Here is a 23,017-nt window from a genome sequence, read left to right as displayed (position 1 = left end):
CAACTCATAATGCCACCGTGGTTTTTACACGGAGTCCGGTCTCGGCCCGATCGGCTAAGCCATCTCAAGTGAGACATATCCATATCCACAATGTAAATCAATAGTTCCAACACAAATGCCACCATATGTATAGCATGGTGTCCGATCTCCGCCCGATCGTCTAAGCTATCTCACTTGAGACATAACCTCTTTCAATTGTTCACTAAATTCACATTTCTTTTCCATCTTTCGTTACATGGCACAAACAGCCTCATTTATTAAGTAGTCCTTGGCACTTGGGAACATTTTACAATTCAAGTCTTTTCCCTTTTTATCTGTTCAAATAACATCATCACATAAGGCATTGTACACATAAGGGAAGGAGCTTGGAAATAACATAATTACGTTCTCAAATAGCATGATGACATGGTAACCATCTAAAACAATTAGGGAACATGAATCTTTCAATCTAACACACTAAGGCAAACAATTATAGTATGATCAAGTTAGAACTTACACCCATCATTCAGACACCAGGAGTTCGATTCTAGGAAGAAGAGAGTTAGCCATGCATACCTCAATTCCGCTTCTTTAGACTCTACAATTATCCGGACCCCTTAGCAACCTCAATCTATTTTAGCAATATATAAATTGGACCCAAAATTAGGAAAATGTTCATGGTTCTAGCTCACTTTTTCCCCACACTCTTTATCACACATTCATGGAAGATAAACCACCCTCATACCCATGAAGTATCACCCTAGTACCCCATTATAGCCATGTTTGAAATTAAGGGCTGGGGTGATGAAGCCTTACCTTTTAGGATGAAATATTTGGTGCTCTACTTGAATATTTCCAAAGCTTTGAGTGATGGTTGAAGATCAATATGATGAAAAATTAGGCCCTCCCTCAAGAACCCTCTCTCTCACTCTAGGAATATAAAAAATGAGCATCAAAATAGACTAAAGGGGTGTTTTTATGGAATGGGGGTCGGGTTTTAAATTAAGAAAAATGGTGCCTCGACACAGGTCTGCGGTCGCATATGCGACCGCATAATGGTTATGCGGTCCGCAAAGTGACCGCAGAAATGGCCCTCAGGGGCCCAAACTTTCAGCTCAGGTATGCGACCAGTATGGGGTCCGCATACTTGTTCTGCGGTCGCATAATGCATCGCAGAACTCCCTCCGCAGAAACCCAAGAGGAAATTATACAACCGATATGCAGTCCGCATATCGATTATGCGGTCCGCATATCAATTATGCCGTCGCATAATCTACCGCAAAATTGACCTCAAATTGGCCAAACTTACTGCTTCACTCTGCGGCCATTATACGGTCCGCAGAGTGATTATGCAGCCGCATAATGGGCTGCAGAAATGCTTTCTTCTGCAAAACATATTCCTCTAAGTCCATAGGGTACTGTTCAGTCCAACATTTTTTGCAAGCTCGCCGCGAAGAATTTCTACTATAGTAACATAGGAATCTATCTTGGCACCACGAAACCCCGAATTTTTGGTTAAATTTTTTTTTTTTTACGGGTCCTCACATTGGGTTGAGGAGGCGGGGTCGCTTTGTGTAGAGATTGTTGTATTATGATTACACCTCCACCCACACACATAGGGGTGAGGCGGTGGGGCCGCTTTGTGTAGAGATTGTGATATTATGATTACACCTCCACCGGCACACATTGGGGTGAGGCGGCGGCGCCGCATTGTGTAGAGATTGTGGTATTATGATTACAGCTATACCTGCACACATTGGGCTGAGGCGGCGGGGACACTTTGTGTAGAGATTGTGGCATTGTGATTACACCTTCACCCACACACATTAGGGTAAGGCGGCAGGGCCACTTTGTGTAGAGATTGTGATATTGTGGTAGAGGATGTTATAGAGGATCCCTAACTTGAAATTTATAAATGTTATTAAAAGCTTTAAATGAATTTTTTGTGGTTTTAATGGCTATTTAAACTCTTTTATTGCTTCTATGATTCGTGACATCCATGTTGTACTTCCAATCCTTGAAGGGGGTGTTTGGTTTTCATACTAGAACTATTCGTCATGTACTAACATCCCTTTTGCCGGGGGCGCTGTATCGTTAATGGATGCAGGTGGCTTTGATCAGTGATAGCAGTGCACCCTCTTACCAGCTAACTTGGTGAGCCCCACTTCATCTCGGGATCGTATATCTTTTGTTCCTCGTGTATTATGTTTTGAGGTATAGCCGATGCCTTGTTGTCGGCACTATCATAGTACTCTTTTGTATCTATTAGAGGCTTCGTAGAGATAGTGTGGGTTGTATGTTAGTGTCGGGAACGTCAAACTAGTAATGTTGTATTTGTATCATATGTTTCCACTTCTAAACTATGAATGTGTAATGTCATATTTTTGGAAATCTTGAATTAAGTTCTAACGGTAACAAAATTTGGATTGTTTATGTAACCTTCTCATTGCCTAAGTAACGAAATATATACTCTCTTTATTCACGAGTGAGTTTGGGTGGAAGGCATTATACATGCTTGCTTGACCGGGTTATCTTGGTTGAGTGCCGGTATCGCTCCCCGAGGTAGAGGCGTGACAATTCAATTAGAACTTCTAAGAGTAACAACAGAATATTTTCTATCAATCCTGCTTTACTTTAAAGCCAATGGCATAATCACTTCTTTCTAAGAGTTTTTAACTTCACACTAATCTTATTGAGAATAAAGCATGTTGTTATATTCAAGTAGTAGCAACAAGAGATTCACTTAGAGTTGATAAGCTATGTCTTGTTCATTCATGTAAGCTTGGTGAAATTCTAAGGACAACATATGCATGGTTATGGAAGGCAAGCAGAGGCATTAAAGAATAAGATAAATGCAGGATCACAAGAATACACAGAGGACCTTTAACATGGGTCATATTATGAAAGTGTTATCATCATCAAGCTAACAGTGTCACCACATGAATTTCCAAAGGTTAGAGGTATAATTATATTAAGGGTATCTGTTAAGTAGGTCTGGTATGGGGTTTCAAAGACCAGTTCTATTTGTAAGAAAGAAGGATGGGTCGCTAAGGATGTTTATTGACTATTGGCAGCTCAACAAGGTTACAATAAAAAATAAGTACCCACTGCCAATGATAGATGATTTGTTTGACCAATTGCAGGGTGCTAAGTATTTCTCCAAGATTGATTTAAGATCCGGGTATCACCAATTGAAGATCAGGGAGAAGGATATTCCGAGAATAGCTTTCATTACCCGGTATGGGCACTTTGAATTTCTGGTAATATCTTTTGGGCTAACAAATGCCCCGACATCTTTCATGGACCTTATGAAACGAGTCGTCAAGCCTTTTCTTGACTCTTTTTTGATAGTGTTCATTGACGATATTCTGGTATATTCACGAGCTCGAGAGGACCATGCCGATCATCTCAGGATAGTTCTACAGACTCTATATCAACACAAGTTTTATGCAAAGTTTTTGAAATGTGAATTTTGGCTTGAATCTATTACATTCTTGTGTCATGTCGTCTCCGGAGAAGGAATTAAGGTCGATCCTCAGAAGATTTCAGCGGTGAGGAATTGGCCTAGACCTAGTACCCCAACAGAGATTCATAGTTTCTTAGGTTAGCTGGGTATTATAGAAAGTTTGTGGAGGGATTCTCTACCATTGCCTCTCCGTTGACTAAATTGATGCAGAAGGCGGTTAAGTTCCAATGGCCATGTGCTTGTGAAAGTAACTTTCAGGAGTTGAAATTGAGGTTGACTATGGCACCAGTGTTGACCCTACTAGAGGGTATAGATGGGTTTGTGGTATACTATGTTGCTTCAAGAATCGGACTGACGGGCAGGCAGAGTAAACTATTCAGACGCTTGAGGATATGTTGTGAGCTTGTGTTGTTGACTTTAGGGGTAGCTGGGATGATCATTTTCCACTCATAGAGTTTGCCTACAACAACAGTTATCATGCTAGCATTCAGATTGCACCGTTCGAGGCTTTATATGGTAGAAGATGTAGATCTCCTATTGGGTGGTTTGAGATTGGGGAAGTATAATTGATAGGGCTGGACCTCGTGCACCAGGCTATGGAGAAGGTTAAGATCATTACAGAATGGTTGAAAACTACTCAGAGTCATCAAAAGTCCTATTCGGATATGCGTCGTAAGGATTTGGAGTTCAAAGAAGATGATTGGGTATTCTTGAAGGTTTCTCCTATGAAGGGTGTAATGCGGTTTGGTAAGAAAGGGAAATTGAGTCTGAGGTATGTCGGACCATAGAGAATCACTCAGAGGATTGGTCAGATGGCTTATAGGATAGAACTACCTCCAGAGATGTCTTTAGTGCACCCGGTGTTTCATGTATCCATGTTGAAGAAGGTGGTTGAAGATCCGTCACTTATTGTTCCGATTGAGACTACTGAGGTTAATGAAGAATTGACTTATGAAGAAATTTCAGTTTCCATTCTTGATAGGCAAGTCTGGAAGCTGAGAAATAAAGAAATTGCCTCCGTGAAAGTTCTATGGCAGAATCAGCAGGTTGAGGAGGCCACCTGGGAGGCCGAGGAAGACATGAAGAAGAAATACCCTCATTTGTTTGAATAGTCATGTATATATAAAGTTGTGTTCAATGAAAGTGTTAAGAGTTTACCTTCTATGAATTATGTATCATTTGTACACTTGATGTTAAGGGTGTTCCCTTTTGTGATATACTGCTTTTGAGGCCATAGTTGCCGTTGTTTTTATGTTATGATACATCATTGGTTTATGTACATGTTGTTTGGATTGGTTTCTGGGATTCTCTGACATGTGGATAGGCCCAGTTACAGGGGAAATGATGGCAAAAAGTGTGGAAATTTTGGGGAGTTAGTCAAAAATTAAGAGTTTTGGTGTGTGTTATAGCAGCTGAGTCACATTGGGTGCTAATAGTGAATTTTGACCATCATTCGAGGAGGAATGATCCTAAGTGGGGGAGGATGTAAGTGTCACGACCCAAGCCGATGGGCCGCGACGGGTACCCGGTACCTTACTCAACCGAATACCAACGTAACGTATCTTTCTTATTACATTATCATATACACGTGACATACGGGCCTAATAGGACAACATCATCATTTATAAACTAAAACATAGGCCGACAAGGTCATACAATCTTTCACGTACACGACATATGTCTACAAGCCTCTAAGAGTACATAAATATCATAAAGGTCGAGACAGGGCCCTGCCATACTAATCAGTACATGTCCTAATCATACTGACCACATAAGCAACCCCGGAACAAATGGAGTGCACCAACATCTTCTGCTGAGCTGATCGCCTACTTGGGGGAATCTCGACCTGTCTATCGAGACCTGCGGGCATGAAACACAGCGACCCCGGAAAAAAGAGACGTCAGTACAAATAATGTACCGAGTATGATAGGAATGAAAATCAGTAAATAATAGACATGAGAGAAACATGGAGTAAAAGACCCGACATGTACGTCTGCATAGCTCTGTGAATCATTTCATTTTTATAATGTCATGCATATGCGTATAAATGTCATACCATGCATTGGTATATGCATTAATAACTTCATTAAGCCTCTGAGGGCATCCCATCATATCATTTCGGCCACTGTGGGCAAATCATCAACATATACCAGCTGATCAGGTGGTGGTGCGTATATAACGTCATAACCTTTTCCCATATCCCATATACATATAATATACATATATACGATATATAACGCCATCTGGTCATGGGTCAATGTATATGTATAAATGCATGAAATGCATAAGAAATACGTTAATAATATTTTCTCAAAATGTCATAAAAATAATATGCCTTAAGAAATACGTTAATAAGATTTTCTCGGAATGTCATAAAAATAATATGCATGTCGGGTAAATTTTATCAAATAAGTATTTTTCTGAGACCCATGAATAGATGATAAAATAATATGACACGTGGGGAATCAAGAACATAAGCATCTCTAATATTTCTATGAATAGAGTCATGTATGGAAATTGTGCATTTTCTCGTTTCGTTTGTGTCGTATGGATCATGCCAAAAAAAATAAGGGATAGCCTTAACATACCTGAACCGATTCTCTTAGAGTTTGCAACTCACGCTTTAAAGAATCAACAACCAACATTATCTAATTTTGGTATGGAATTGTTTTACTCTTTGAAGAACTCACGACTAGCCACTTTCTATAAGAGATTCCATTGATTTATAATGTACACATAAATGGCATCTCACATTTAGAAAGAACTCACGTTCGTAATAAGATATTGATTTGTACATATAATTGATTTGAAATAAGAGATTCCATTGAATTGTAATGTACACATAAATGGCATCTCACGTTTAGAAAGAACTCACGTTCGTAATAAGAGATTGATTTGTAAGAACTCGCGTTAAGCCTTTAGAAACTCACAGTAAGATAGCATCTTATGTCTTACTAATTGTAAAAAATCTTTAGTTGGTGTGGCCCACTTAGTTGATGAGTAAGCCACTTAATCCTCTAAATTTGTCACCTATGTAAGACTTAATAGTCACTTTAAGAGTGATAGGGGATGCTTCCACATTTTTTGTGGAGTTAAGCTATCAAAATCATTAATTATCCAAAGATTTTAATTAATTTCCCACTAAAAATCATTAATTATCCAATTATCCATATAATTAAGAATTATCTCAACTTACTTAAAATACTACCCACTTTTAACTTACCTTGTACACCTTACTATCATGGTCATGTAGAACCTTGTATGGCACTAGTCCATAAATACCGGGTATTATAGCTCGGATCGTATTTTATCCCAAATTGTCAATTTTTGACGAAACTCATTTTCTTCGATTCGTTTATCCTCACCGTCACGAATTTACTTATCACTTGCTTGAAATAGCATAATACTTATAACCTCAAAAATAATCTCATTCTCGAGCTTACGTCGATTAACTTACAACGAAACTTTAACGTCTGAAAATTTGGGATGTAACATCTCATTTCCGAGCTTATATCAATTTACGTATAGCGTACTTCCACGTACTAAAATATGGGGTGTAACATAATTCCCCCTTTAAAACATTCGTCCTCGAATGTTGACTAATGCACTTATCATTCTCATAACTCATAGCTCTTGCGAATACTTTAATACTCTTCTTGCCATTTAGGCAACTGTTCATTGAATGAATCCCAAAGGCCAGGGCATTCCCCCCTTTAAGCCTCTTTCTCACACCACGACTTATAGTCGGAATCCTTCTAATCTCGTAATTGTTGCTACCTTCTATCATGCAGCCTTTACGACTCTAACTTTGTATGTACGCCTATGCGACTCTTCTCTTCTCTTTCCTCCAGCTTTTAGCCAATCTCTAGGCTTCACTTTGTGAACATATACAAAATTATGTCAGGCTGTCCCTCTGGGCATCATTAGCTTTACTACATCTAAGTAGGTCATACTATACCATAATTCTTACTTCGATTTATCGTTGCGGAGGTCTGCTATCAAATTCCAGCTTACTCTTGTTGCTTATCCCAAATGTATAAATCTAAGTCATTTAATGCTTCCTCATTACTGTTCATCTTAAGAATGATGACCTAATCTCAGCTCATACTTTGTGACTTTTGTCCATCCATTATGATTCGCCTCAATATTGATCTACAATATACCACTGATAACTTGATACTTCTTACGTAAAACCTTGCCACTAGGGCTTACGTTGCATCGAGGAATATTTGAAGTTATTTCCAGAATCGTATTTCATAGTATCTCGAAATGATTCACCTTATAGGGGTATTCTGATCTCGTGCCATCCGCGAAATCTTTTCTCCTTCTCCTTTTTTTTTCTTCAAATCATTATTCAATCGAAGGCCCAAACGTTATCTTTTATCTGTCACAATTACACCTTCATTTCACTAACAGGGCAGCATTTCATCTCTTCTAAATGCAACTAGTCTTAGACCCCTTTGTGTTCATTCAGGCTGAACTTTCTATAACTTAGAGAAGCCATCAGCTCTTTTGTCTTTATGGGCTTAATCCCGATAACTTATCCATTCCTGTAACCTTCTCACTTGCCATTCCTTATTCTTACTCATGTCTTTCCAAAACCTTGTCGCTCTACCATACTTTAGCTTGCGGCCTACACATATTCATTTATACTACTCGCAACCTTCCTTCAACTTATTTGTACCATAGATTCCCTTACGTTATTCTGGAACATCAAGCGAGACATCACATCATTTCTAACTCTTCTTTACTCTCGTAACTGGACCTCTCGATACCTAGAAATAGCACTTTTGTCACTAACGATGCCGCTATCATTCCTAGATACTGAATCCCAGTACTTCTAGCCTTTTGTCCGAAGTATGGACAATTCACAACCTTCTGCATTTGAGTATCTAGTATGTTGTTCCCCTTTATCCTACTTGCCTTAAAAATCTTACATCACATCTTCTATCTCTTTCATGACCTCCTTACACAATTCGGTGAGAGCTTCACACTGACTTCTTATGAGGTTGGTACCCTTCTAACTGGCTTTATCGTGGGGTCATTATAGAATATGGTTGTTGTACTCTCTTGTACCTCTAATATTAACAGTAATTCCACAATGTTCTTAATACGATTTCTATAATTGTCTGGGCCAATAATCAGACTCATGATTCACTTGGTTGATGTAACTCTTTAGTTTTCTCTTCCTTCTGATCAGCCTTTATGTAGGCTTAAGCTATCTTCTGATCTGCGGCTCATGAAATTTAGTTATTACTTTAGCCTTTCATGGATGCTATGGAAAACTAGGATACAATCTTGTAATGATTCAATCCTTTCTCTATGACCGGAACCTAATTCCTTCTTTTAACTCATACCGGAGTCTTTTACTGCTGATCATTAATCGAATAATTCCTTTCGTTCCATTTCAACTTACTTCAAATGTAAGCAATTGCTTTTCCTGGTCTTTTTGCCCTCTTGTTGCGTGCATACTTAGCTTATCTGAGTTTTCACGCGTGCTAAAATTTTTGTTCAACTCATATAGTCTCGAATATTACTTTTGGTTTTACTCCACACTCATTAGCCATGGTAGGTGCCACTTTCTTTTGGAGTGCATACAATTTTGTAGTGAGACTATTGTTACACAACCATTTCCTCCTTAAGTTACTGAGCTTAGGTTGAAGCCTTCTTCCTTACTTCCTCAACTAGTCTTTCATTGTAGTATTTAGGGAGGATCCTCTGACTCTTGTAAAACTATGAGATTATTACATTGTATACTTGACGGACCTTTTGATGTCCTTCCTTTCCTATAATTATCCGTAGTTACTTACTTCCACCCCCTTGTGCTTGTAGGGTTGCTTCTGAACTTGATATTTTGACTGACTTCCCAGTGGCACTCTCTTTTATCTCCGTAACTCTCATATGGTACCTTTAACTACCCCAACTCATATCTAAATATTTCTCAATGATCACGATGTCATAACTGCAATGCTGAATTCACTATATTGGGTTTTACTATGTTTATCTTACACGATCTGCTGACTCGTTTGTAACCTCCTGTTTAGCCATAACTAGGCTCTTCCTGATCAATTACTAACTACTCGTTGGCCCATTCTCATCTCAATATTTCGCGTATTCTTTCTTGGGTTATTTCCTATGCCTTAACTTACATCTCGCACTGGCTCCTTATTTATTAATAACAGCTCGGGCAGGAACCCTTACTTCCTCTCCTTGACGTCGTAGTTGCACAATATTCTGGAATCAGAGCATATCTGTAGGATTTGGATAAGTGCCATCTCATTCCTCTTTTATTTTTTTTTTCATTCTTCCTTTACTATTCCATAGTCACTAGAACAACTTAATTTCAATTTAATGCTACATCACTCCATATTCTGAACCCTTTAGGGGAGTACTAAGAGCTGAAGACACGAGGATCTACCTATAGATGTTTTACCTCTTCATATTTGGCGTCGTTTCACAATATCAATGACCCTTACTCACCTTGCGGCAATCCTCTGTACCAAAGATAACAAATTCCCTTACTCGCAATGGTGACACATAGTGCAACTGGCACATACAATCCCTTAAGCTTAACTTTGCTCATATTGCTTGCTTTAGGAAAGCGTTTTCCTGAATGACCATTTTTTGAATTTCTCATGAATCGTCATTTGTTGTCCATTCTATTATCGTCGGAACGCAAATCTGAAATTCTCATGATGCTGACTAATATCAAGTCACTCAGTCCCTAATTCATGTTTAGTTTATCTTGTTCACCAGCCCATACTGATTTCTATTATTCTGGGGTCTAACTTTTCCTTCCGGTAGTTGCATTGGAGTCACGAACTTATTTTTCGAAGTGAGGATATGACTTTATGGCCTATACTCTTTTGTTGTCTCAAGGCTTGTCACCTCTCATTTTTCCCTTCACTTGACTATAGACTCTTTAATACTATCATTTTTTTGATCTATCGTTGTCATCCATGTACCACATTTTACTCATACTGCTCCATTAACTCTCTTCTTATTTTCCTGCTAACATTTCTGTCTATCACTTTATTCTAAAAACTCGAACAAAACATTCTTTTGCTTTTAGCCTCTCTTGCTCCATCCATTGGCTCCTCGAATTGCCTAACATTCTCTTTCTACAAGGGATGGGAGCCACACTAAGGTAATATTTATCCCTTCCAGGCTTCCAGTGCTTATCTTTGTAGTACTCATATCTAGCTGTACTATTTTAGGGTGCACCATCGAGGTGTCTCACAAGGAGATCCTTTACCGCGCTTGCTCTATCCTTCGGAAACGTCAACTAACTCTACCAATCCATCCACTATTTTGGGTTACTCTATCCCCAGCTGGATCCTGATAACTCGTCCTTCTCTTAAACTGTGTCTGTTAGCTCCCATAGGGCATAACTGAGATCGATGTGGCTGATTGTACATACATCTGTCACTGTTGAAGGTAACTCAAAATGCTTATATCTCCCTTTCTGAATGGTAAATAAAGATAATCTTTATTAACTGGATACCTCATACCTTTTTTCATCTTGCTTCTTTTACTTCTTGAAACTAGCATTTATCTTCTGAATCTCTCATTGTCTTTCACCATAAAGTTGGATAAATATTCTTGCCTTAAGGTTCCTTATCAAGAGGCTTACACGTCTTAGTGTACACATGATCTGCTGAATACCTCATATTTATCCATCATAAGCATGATGCAAAAATTGAGTTCCTCTGACTCAACTCTTCCACAGCTATATCTCCTACCAACCGTCTTTCTGGATGTAGGCATCATTGTATTACGAATAAGATAGAGTTTAGGAAATTGAGTTCTTACAACTGAGCTCTACCACACGATCAAGAGTAAGAAGAAAGAGTGACAATCCTAAATGCCCTGTAGCCTCTTGCTTATAAGTGTGGTGCACGACACACCCAAAAATAAGACTCTACTAGACACGGCTTGTAGACTTCCTAGGACAGAACTGCTCTGATACCACTTTTGTCACGACCCAAGCCGATGGGCCGCGATGGGTACCCGGTACCTTACTCAACCGAATACCAATGTAACGTATCTTTCTTATTACATTATCATATACACGTGACATACGGCCCTAATAGGCCAACATCATCATTTAGAAACTCAAAACATAGGCCGACAAGGCCGTACAATCTTTCACGTACATGACATATGTCTACAAGCCTCTAAGAGTACATAAATATCATAAAGGTTGGGACAGGGCCCCGCCATACTAATCAGTACATGTCCTAATCATACTGACCACATAAGCAACCCCGGAACAAATGGAGTGCACCAACATCTTCCGCTGAGCTAATCGCCTACTTGGAGGACTCTAGACCTGTCTATCAAGACCTGCGGGCATAAAATGCAGCGTCCCCATGCAAAAGGGATATCAGTACAAATAATGTACCGAGTATGTAAGGAATAAAAATCAGTAAATAATAGACATGAGAGAAACATGGAGTAAAAGACTCAACATGTGCGTCTGCATAGCTCTGTGAATCATTTCATTTTTAAAACATCATCAAGCCTCTGAGGGCATCCCATCATATCATTTCGGCCACTGTGGGCAAACCATCAACGTATACCAGCTGATCAGGTGGTGGTGCGTATATAACGCCATAACTTTTTCTCATATCCCATATACATATAATATACATATATACGCGTATATAACGCCATCTGGTCATGGGTCAATGTATATGTATAAATGCATGAAATGCATAAGAAATACATTAATAATATTTTCTCGGAATGTCATAAAAATAATATGCCTGTCGGATAAATTTTATCAAATACGTATTTTTCTGAGACCCATGAACAGATGATAAAATAATATGACACGTGGGGAATCAAGAACATAAGCATCTCTAATATTTCTATGAATAGAGTCATGTATGGAAATTGTGCATTTTCTCGTTTCGTTTGTGTCGTATGGATCATGCCAAAAGATATAAGGGATAGCCTTAACATACTTAAACCGATTCTCTTAGAATTTGCAATTCACGCTTTAAAGAATCAACAACCAACGTTATCTAATTTTGGTATGGAATTGTTTTGCTCTTTGAAGAACTCACAACCAGCCACTTTCTATAAGAGATTCCATTGATTTGTAATGTACACATGAATGACATCTCACGTTTAGAAAGAACTCACGTTCGTAATAAGAGATTGATTTGTACACATAATTGATTTGAAATAAGAGATTCCATTGATTTGTAATGTACACATAAATGGCATCTCAAGTTTAGAAAGAACTCACGTTCGTAATAAGAGATTGATTTGTAAGAACTCATGTTAAGCCTTTAGAAACTCACAATAAGATAGCATCTTATGTCTTACTAATTGTAAAAAGTCTTTAGTGGGTGTGGCCCACTTAGTTGATGAGTAAGCCACTTAATCCTCTAAATTTGCCACCTATGTAAGACTTAATAGTCACTTTAAGAGTGATAGGGGATGCTGCTATGTTTTTGTGGAGTTAAGCCATCAAAATCATTAATTATCCAAAGATTTTAATTAATATCCCACTAAAAATTATAAATTACCCAATTATCCACATAATTAAGAATTATCTCAACTTACTTAAAATACTACCCACTCTTAACTTACCTTGTACACCTTACTATCATGGTCATGTAGTACCTTGTATGGCACTAGTTCATAAATACCGGGTATTATAGCTCGGATCGTATTTTATCCCAAATTGTCAATTTTTGACGAAACTCATTTTTTTCGATTCGCTTATCCTCTCATTGTCACGAATTTACTTATCACTTGCTTGAAATAGCATAATACTTATAACCTCAAAAATAATCTCACCCTCGAGCTTACGTCAATTAACTTACGACGAAACTTTAACGTCTTAAAATTTGGGATGTAACATCTCATTTTCGAGCTTATATCAATTTACTTATAGCGTACTTCCACGTACTAAAATATGGGGTGTAACAGTAAGGCCCCGTGAAATATTTACCTAAAACACGAGGTTTTGTGATGTCTAGGTGGATTTATGCGTTAATGATTGTAGAAATTCTTCGCGGCGTTTGGGTTGAAAAGTGCGTTGGGGAGTTGAAGGAATCGTGTTGCAGACTATGGTATTTCAGCGGTCCACTATGTGACTGAAAAATCACTCTGCAGGCCGCAGATCAGTCGCAGAGTGAAGCAGAAACTTGAGCTAAATTTTGAGGTCCATTATACGGCCGCAGAACAGTTTTGCGGGCCGCAGATCCCATCATAGAATCAACATGAGAAATTTTGGAAGGAGGTTGTACGGTCCATTATGCGACCGCAGAATTGGTCTGCGGACCGCTGACCAGTCTCAGAATGAGGCAGAATCGCCCAGTTCCAGAGGGAAATTGTGCGGTCCATTTTTGCGAACCGCAGAAACATTATGTGGTCGCATATGCGACCGCAGATCTGCCTCGGGGCTTCAATTTTTCTAATTTTTAACCCGACTCTATTTTGATATATTGAAGTAGAGGGACTCTTTTGAAGCAAAAATCTGATATTTTAGAGAGAAGTGAGAGTGTTCTAGAGAGAGGGGGAACCCTAGGCTAATTGTTCATCAATCCTTGCTCAAGACTTGGAGAATTCACAAGGAAAACTCACAAGGTCTTCATCCAAGAGGTAAGGTTCAAACCCTAGTCTTCAATTTTGAGTTTGGGTATAAGATGGGTAATTTGGGAGTATGATTTTTGGGTGTGGGAGTTGTAATTTATGCATGCATGTAGCTATCAGGATGGTGGGGAGGAAATTTAACTAGTATGAGTAAAATCTTGGTGTTGAATTAGTTTTTGAGTGAATAAAATCTTGTGGAAGAACTTTGTAATCAAATTCGCACACCTAGTGTTTGATAAAATGCTCCAATGAGCTGATATCATGAATATCTTCCTAATTTGTGTTCAATTTTGCTATGTCTCTAAATAGATCAAAGTTGCTAGGATTTTTGGAACTATATAGTGAATTAAGGGAAGCTCAAAGCGAGGTATGACGGCTAAACTCTTTTTCTGGTATTGGAATTCTCGTGTTATTACAAAACTCCATCGTGTAAAGTTCGGACATGGAATGCTATTGATTTGGAGTATTCAAACTAGTAGAATAGATGCCAGATTGGCATAACATGTTAAACCCTCGTGTGTTAATGATTCTCTATTTTTGACTTAATCATGTTATACCCCTTAGGGAAGAAGATCTTGTATTAAATCAATGTGATTAAACACTTATTTCTCATATGATGAAACTTTATGAATTTGCACTTGCTAAGGCCAAAGGTGCCAAACAGTTAATTAAAAGGGAACTCTTCTGTATATATTATTATCATTTTGGGAACTCGAGATGTGACATTATGGTTACACCTCCACCCACATACGTTGGGGTGAGGCGGCGGGACCGCTTTGTGTAGAGCTGTGGTATTATGATTACACCTCCACCAACATGTGTTAGGGTGAGGCGGCATGGCCACTTTGTGTATAGTTATGGTATTGTGAATATACCTCCAACTGCATACATTGGGGTGAGGCGGCGGGGCCGCTTTGTGTAGAGTTCTGGTATTGTGATTGCACCAGCACCCGCATACATTGGGGTGAGGCGACAAGGCCGCTCTATGTAAAGGTAGTTGTAGAGGATTTCCGACTTGAAATTTATAAGTGTTATTAGAAGTTCTTAATAAATCTATTTTGACTTTTATATCTATATAAGCCCTATGATTGTTACCATGAATCATCATATTCATGTTGTATTTCTAAGTCCTTGAATAGGTGTTTTGATTTTCATACTAGTACTATTCGACATGTACTAATATTCCTTTTGTCGGGGGCGCTGCATCTTTAATGGATGCAGGTGGTTCCACAGCGGGAGGCATTGACCAGTGATAGCGGTACATTTTTTTCCAGCTGACTTGGTGAGCCCCCCTTCATTCCGGGGTTATGCATCTTTTGTTCCGTGTGTATTATGTTTTGAGGTATAGCCGGAGCGTTGTTGCCGGCACCATCATTGTACTCTTTTATATCTATTAGAGACTCCGTAGACATAGTGTGGGTTGTGTATTAGTGTGGGAAAGTTAAACTAAAGATGTCGTAAATGTATCTCATGCTTCCAGTGTAAAACTATGGTTGTGAAATGTATTATTTTGGAGACTTATAAATGAAGTAACTAATGTTGATGGAACTAGTGTTGTTCATGAACCTCTCGTGGTATTAATTAATGACGTTCATATTCTCTTTATTTATGGGTGAGTTGGGTAGAAGGAAATCCAATAGGCTTGCTCAGTCGCGTTATCTCGGTTGAGCACCGGTCGCGCTCCCCGAGGTCGGGAGTGACACCTAAGGCCCATAAGCCGTTGTATTCCCTCTTAGCACCCCCAAAGTAACACAATCGAGACACCCACTCTGAAGAGACCTTATATGAAGCTTAAACGGTTTCCTTTACCTTTCTGAAACTAAAATGTAGAATCCATAATGATATAGAGTACCACGAATCTCGACACCCACCCAATGCGAATCCCAGATTCTAGCCATATACAAATCCGAAAAATTCTCAATTGCCACATATAAATCTTGAATCCATTAGAACCTTCTCCAAAGTCTTCCACTCTGCTCAGATCTCAATTGCACCACCCAAACGACCGAACGACCTGTGCCCCATTAGCACAACAATACCCAAAGAAGTAACCCCGTCTTAACGCAACCAAGCAAATTCCTACTCCATGCGCACTACATCCTTTACGAATAATAGCTCAAACTCAATCATTCCATGATTCCGATATACCCATAAAGTGTAATACACCATGCATCTAGAAATTTCCTTGCTTAAGATAATCGATCCACAAGTATGCCTCGGATCAAAACCAATACAACACGTAACCATGCAAACAAATCATCGATAGCAGACTCCCTCACTTGGCTCAAAGCCATAAATCAAAACACTCGATAACTCACAATGCCCATGCCATAATACCGCAGTGAAATTCAACTAAAACCTTCATGAGCTCATGTGACCCAAACCATATAGTACCTTAAATCATCTGCTAAGCTCGCATTCATCCTCGTGACGGTCATGTCAACTTTCTCAACAAATCCAAACTCAAATCGCAACACATATACCCACTGGTAGAAAAGATAGCATTCACACAACATCATATGAATCACACATCAGTGGATTGCCCCCAGGTGATAACCCACCTACTTAACCTCAAACTTACATCTCTATATAACCTTCCACAACCACAACTAATACGCAGTCACTTAATCTCCCCGAGTCTGAACTCATCAACAAGATATGAAAATCTACTTCATTCCACAAATGCAATAACATGAAAGAATCTTTCAAAAACCTTCATAACTCAAAACAGTGTGACACATCCACAGAAATTGAGCATCAAATAGTCCTTTTCGCATATCACACACACTCTTCTCAATACATTCAAACCATTTGAACACTTACCGCAGTCAATTCCTACTCATCATATAGCCATCCAACCATTCACCGAGACACCAGTCCCACTCATAGGAACACCACCGGACATAGAAGTCCAAAAGCACATGTTCACATAATTAAAACAACCGAGCCTAAGTTGCGGTCCAAACCTGGCCTCAAGTCCTTCTGACTGGCCCATCACCAAAACACATAAAACATATTTCGCATCTCAACCATGGAATCCACAAGTAGTCGATGTATAGCTGATACCGAGCGCTCGCATGTGCATACGAGTGAGTGGAAGAAATTCAAAGAGATACACTTCAAGCTGAATCGATGTCGCATAATAAGGAAATAAAGATGGGAAGTTTATCCTAAATGCCATGTAGCCTCTCGAAGATAGGTATGGACGTCATCATACCGATCCGCAAGGCTCTAATAGACATTTGCTCATGACTCGTAGGACATATGAACCTATGGATCTGATACCAACTTGTCACGACCCAAAATCTAACAGTCATGATGGCACCTAACCCAACCCGCTAGGTAAGCCAAATAGCAACAATCCTATTCAAATGAGATTTAACTGAGAAAATAAATAATGAAATAACTGAGCTTTTATACAAAATCCCAAGGACTAATAGTACAAATCATGAGCTGCTAAGATTTAGAGTTTACAAATCTGGTATCAAATATACATGAACAAATTAATAATTCTAAAGCTACCAAGAACAAGAGGCAGCTATGACCCAAACACAGGTACGTCTTCAATGCCAGCTCCTGCCATACACATCAATATCAACATCCAAAATCTGCATACAAGGTGCACAAGTGTAGTATGAGTACAGCCGACCCCATGTATTTAATAAGTAACAACCCTAACCTTAGGTTGAAAGCAGTGACGAAATTGGACAACGGTCAGGGTCCATCACCAATATCCAACCTCAACTCATAACAATATAATAAAAGTAGTACAAGAAACAACTCAAAGATATGGTGCTTAGCTCATTCACAGTTACAGAAAAATAGGTATTCTTTTCAAGTATAACAGTAAAACCCAAAGCTTTCGCCGAAATCACCAAAATATGAGTATATCATAAAACTTTGATTTTTTCCCAAAAGCTTTTAAAAGCAGGTAAGATATTTCATTATCAGATAACATGAGGAAAGTACACCTCTATGCTTACATGTCAATATGCATGTCAAGTCATCAATTATCATATGGCGTCTAGCATGAGGAATATACGTCTCAATGCCTACATGTCAAATGTACATGTCAGATCATGAATGTCACAATACCATATAGCATGAGGGAAATGCATCTTTATGCCTACATTCCAAGTATGCATGTCAAATAAATGATTTCACGATGATATTCCCAGGTACTCTCGCCCTCAACATACTCAAATTGTCTGCCTCAAATGCCCACTTCATCACACACACACAATCACTCAGCACTGTACGAGTGTTTGGCACATAAGCCCCTCACCAAAGCATGTATATATATATATATATCATCATGTCTACGCTCACTGCTGGTATGTCAGACTCCGTAGAGGCGGATGCTGCCCAAGCGCTAATATAAGCTAACATGGCCTGCTACGGCGTGCAACCCGATCACATCAACAAAAATAAACCTATAAGGCATGTTGCGGTGTGCAGCCCGATCCGTATAATAATAACATATATAAAGCCAATATGGCCTGCTGCAGCGTGCAGCCCGATCCCATAATCATCACTCACAATCAGGCCCTCAGCCTCACTCTGTCATCAATTTCTCCAATCTCTCAGGCTCGCGAATGTCATGCCAATCATCCCAAACAATGATAACATGATGTGACAACATGTCACGACCCCAAACTCCCTCCGTAGGATGTCGTGATGGCACCTAGTCTCTAAGACTAGGTAAGCCGATTACTATAACAACTAAACTAATTATTAACAATGCTAATTTGAAACAGAGTTTAATATGAATACTGATACAGGAACGAAATGAGCCTATGCGGCAAGAATCATAACAATCTCCCAAGACTGGTAATACAGAGTCACGAACTCTAGTTAAGTACATGGAAAGATCGAAATACAACATTGTTCAAGAGACAATCTGACAGTACAATATAAGGAAAGGACTCCAAGGGACTGTGATGACCAAATAACTCTATCTTGAATTCTTGTGATCAACAAGCTAACTTCGCCCGAGTCCGATATCTCCAATACCTGGCTCTGCACAGAAATCTGCAGAAGTGTAGTATGAGTACACCACGGTCGGTACCCAGTAAATATCAAGACTAACCTCGGTGGAGTAGTGACGGGGTACAAGTCAAGACACTCGCTAGACAAAATAACATGTGCAGTATAGAAGTATAAAGCCAATAATGGAAAGGAGGAATCAGTAAATGGCAACAAGAATCAACATGTGATATAAACATTAAGGCAATACAAACACCGTGAAAGTACCGTTGAAACCAAATAAGGAACACAATGACAACCAATAAATCAAGCCTTTCTAACACAAGGTTCACAACGAAATCACTCAGTAATACTTCATCTCTTAGTCACAAGTCACAGGTCTCAACCCACCATCATATACTCACAGCACCTCGAGCCCACATCTTGAATCACAATCGCATGAACAACTTGTCACGCCCCATCCTCAGAAAGCGCGACTGGCACTCAACCGAGTAAACCTGGCCGAGCAAGCCTGTTAGATACTTTCTACCCAATTAACCCATGATCAAGAGAAGACGTGATTTTATTAATTATACAGTAGGAATCTCATTCATACAATCCTAAATCATTTCATTAGTCATTGCGCTTTTAAGTCCCAAAATACACATTTTTTAAAGTTCAAGTGGAACAAGTGATCAAATACAAAATAACTTGTTTAACATTCCCAACACCCATATACAACCCACATAGTGTCTACGGAGCCTCTAAAGATACAAAAGAGACTAAAGATGGTGTCGGCAACAAGGCTCCGGCTATACCTCAAAAGTGACCATAATATATAAAAAAAAAAAGGTACAATACATGACCGCGGAATGAATTGGGGCTCACCGAGTCCACTGAGAAGAGGATGTAGCACTATCTGTGGTCCGCACTGTCTGCTATATAACCACCTGCATCTATTTAAAGATGCAGTGCCCCCAGCAAAAGGGACGTTAGTACCGTCGAATAGCACTAGTATGTATAGCTAAACACCAACTCAATAGAATGAATAATAATACAAGAAGAACAATCAAGAATTCAATAAGGGCTTCAAATAATGGTAAAACAACAAGTTAAGGATCATATACATTTTCAAGACAATTTCCCTATTACTAGGTTGGGTGACCTTTAGTACCGATGTTCCACAATTCACAATACCTCTGTATTCCTACACGGAGTCCGATCATGGCCCGATCGGCTAAGCCGCCTCACCTAAGACATTACCAATATTTCATTATAACTTTCTAGCACAGTACCACCATGTGTGCGGTATGGCGTCCGATCACGGCCCAATCGGCTAGGCCATCTCATTTGAGACATCAACCATTTTCACAATTTTATCCACAATACCACCGTGTTCTTAGACAGAGTCCGAGCTCGGCCCGATCGGCTAGGCCATCTCATTTGAGACATTACCTTTTTTAGTCAATCATCTCACATCGTACTTCTTTCATGTACTTTCGATTCATTGGCACTAGTGATTACGATTACAAAATCATTCTTGGCACTTGGCCGTATTTCATAGTTCCAGACACCTTTTCCATATTCAATATCATTATCAAAATCAAGAAGGATCCCAATTCAAGATATTAAATTCACATATGAGCAATTTGGGAATCTTAGGCACATAGAGACTTTTCATACAATTTGGCATAACAACCTTTATTTCGATCTTGACATGAGGTCTTAACAATTCTAACACATATTCCACATTTTTAAACACATCCTCAATGACAATATAACATAATGAAGCATTTAGAATAAATATTGAACTTACATCCTTCAACACAAAAATGTTAGAAATCGCCAATTCTATAATGATCAAGGCCTTACTCCAATTACATGGTCACCGTGGGGTTCGATTCTAAGAAGAAGGGGGTTTAGCCAACATACCTCAATTGAGATCCTTAAAACTCTAAGATGTTTCGGAATATTAGCCACTTCAATCTATTTTTAGAATATAACAAAATTAAACCAAAATTAGGAGGATGAACATTATTTTAGCTCATTTGAGCATATTAGCAAACACTAGGTGAACATCAATGCCTTAAGGCCCTTTTCTTTGTGGAGGATTCCATCTTTCCCCAACCCATTCTCTGTCATTTTTAGCTCAAAATCTACCCACATATTACAAGGATACATGCATGCAAAGTAAGCGCTCCCATCCCCATGAATTACCTTACTAATGGCTCATTCTAGTTACATTTTAAAATTAAGAGTTTGGGTGATAGAATCTTACCTCTTAGGAAGAAGACCTAGGTGCCTCTCTTGATAATCTTCAAGATTCTAAGTGAGAATTGGAGAGCAATGTGATGAAGATCACTTCTCCCTCTAGGACCCTCTCTCTCACTCTAAAAATATCAGAAAATATGATCAAAATGGTCCATTGGATATGTTTTAACGAAATAGTGTCGGGTTTAAAAACCCTAAAAATGAAGCTCCGGAACGGGTTTTGCGGTCGCATATGTGACCGCATAATGGTTATGCGGTCCGCATAATGACCGCAAAAATGGTGGGCCAGAACTGGAAAAGAACTGATTTGGTATGCGGTCACTATGCGGCCCGAACGGTTCTGCGGTTGCATAATACACCGCAGAACTTCCCTCCGAAAAATCCCAAGGCGGGATATTCGACAAGAATGCGGCCCGCGAAATGGTTATGCAATCTCATAATGACCACAAAATTGGGCATCAAAATGCCCTAGAAATCTGCCCCACTCTGCGACCAGTCTGCGGTCCGCAGAGTCGTTCTATGGCCGCAAAATGGGCCGCAGAAGTGCATACTTCTGCCCAATATTTTTCTTCAACTCCCAGCGCACTGTTCAATCCAAAAAGTCTGATCATTCTTGGGTTTGGCATCACGGAACCCGGGTTTTTAGGAAACATTTTACGGGGCCTTACATCCTCCCCCACTTAAGATCATTCATCCTTGAATGAGGATCAAGGTCCATTATTAGCACCTTGTGCAACTCAGTTATCATACCCTACGCCAGCAACCCCAAATTTAACTAACTCTTATTTCCAAAAAATTTACCAGAGCTTCCTTTGTAAGTAGGCCTATCCACCTGTCAGAGAGCCCCAGAAACACATCTTACAAGCATATGCACAACCCAATGACGTAACAAACTCATAATAGTACCAACCGTGGCCTCATAAGCATCACATAATTAAACGGAACACCTTTACATTAAATGAACAAGTGATACAAAATTCATAGGCGACAAGTTCATAAAAAGAAAGGATTACACAGCTATTCAAACAAGTAAGGATACTTCTTCTTCATTTCTTCCTCGGCCTCCCACGTGGCCTCTTCATCCTGCTGGTCTCGCCATAACACTTTCACGGAGGTAATTTCTTTATTACTTAACCTTTGGACTTGCCTATCAAGAATGGCAATTAGAATTTCTTCATATGACAATTCTTCATCAACCTCAATGGTCTCAATCAGCACAATAGCTGACGGATCTCCAACTACCTTCTTCAACATAGACACATGGAATACCGGGTGCACTAATGACATCTCGGGTGGTAGCTCAAGCTTGTACGCCAGCACGCCGATCCTTTGGATGATTTTGTACTGCCCGACATACCTCGAACTCAATTTCCCCTTTTTCCCAAACCGTATAATACCCTTCATGGGGAAAACCTTCAAGAATACCCAATCATCTTCTTTGAACTCTAAGTCTCTGCGACAAATATCTGAATAGGATTTTTGACGGCTCTGAGCAGTTTTCAACCACTCCTTTATGATCTTAATTCTTTCTATAGCCTGATGTACAAGGTTTGGCCTTATCAACTATGCTTCCCCAATCTCGAATCACCCAATGGGAGATCTACATCTCCTACCATATAATGCCTCAAATGGTGCCATCTGGATACTTGCATGAAAGTTGTTGTTATAAGCCAACTCTATGAGTGGCAAATGATCATCCCAACTACCCTTGAAATCAAGAACACA

Source organism: Nicotiana tomentosiformis, chromosome 10 (genome assembly GCF_000390325.3).
Source record: "Nicotiana tomentosiformis chromosome 10, ASM39032v3, whole genome shotgun sequence".
Lineage (NCBI taxonomy): Eukaryota > Viridiplantae > Streptophyta > Magnoliopsida > Solanales > Solanaceae > Nicotiana > Nicotiana tomentosiformis.
This window is presented reverse-complemented; position numbering follows the sequence as displayed.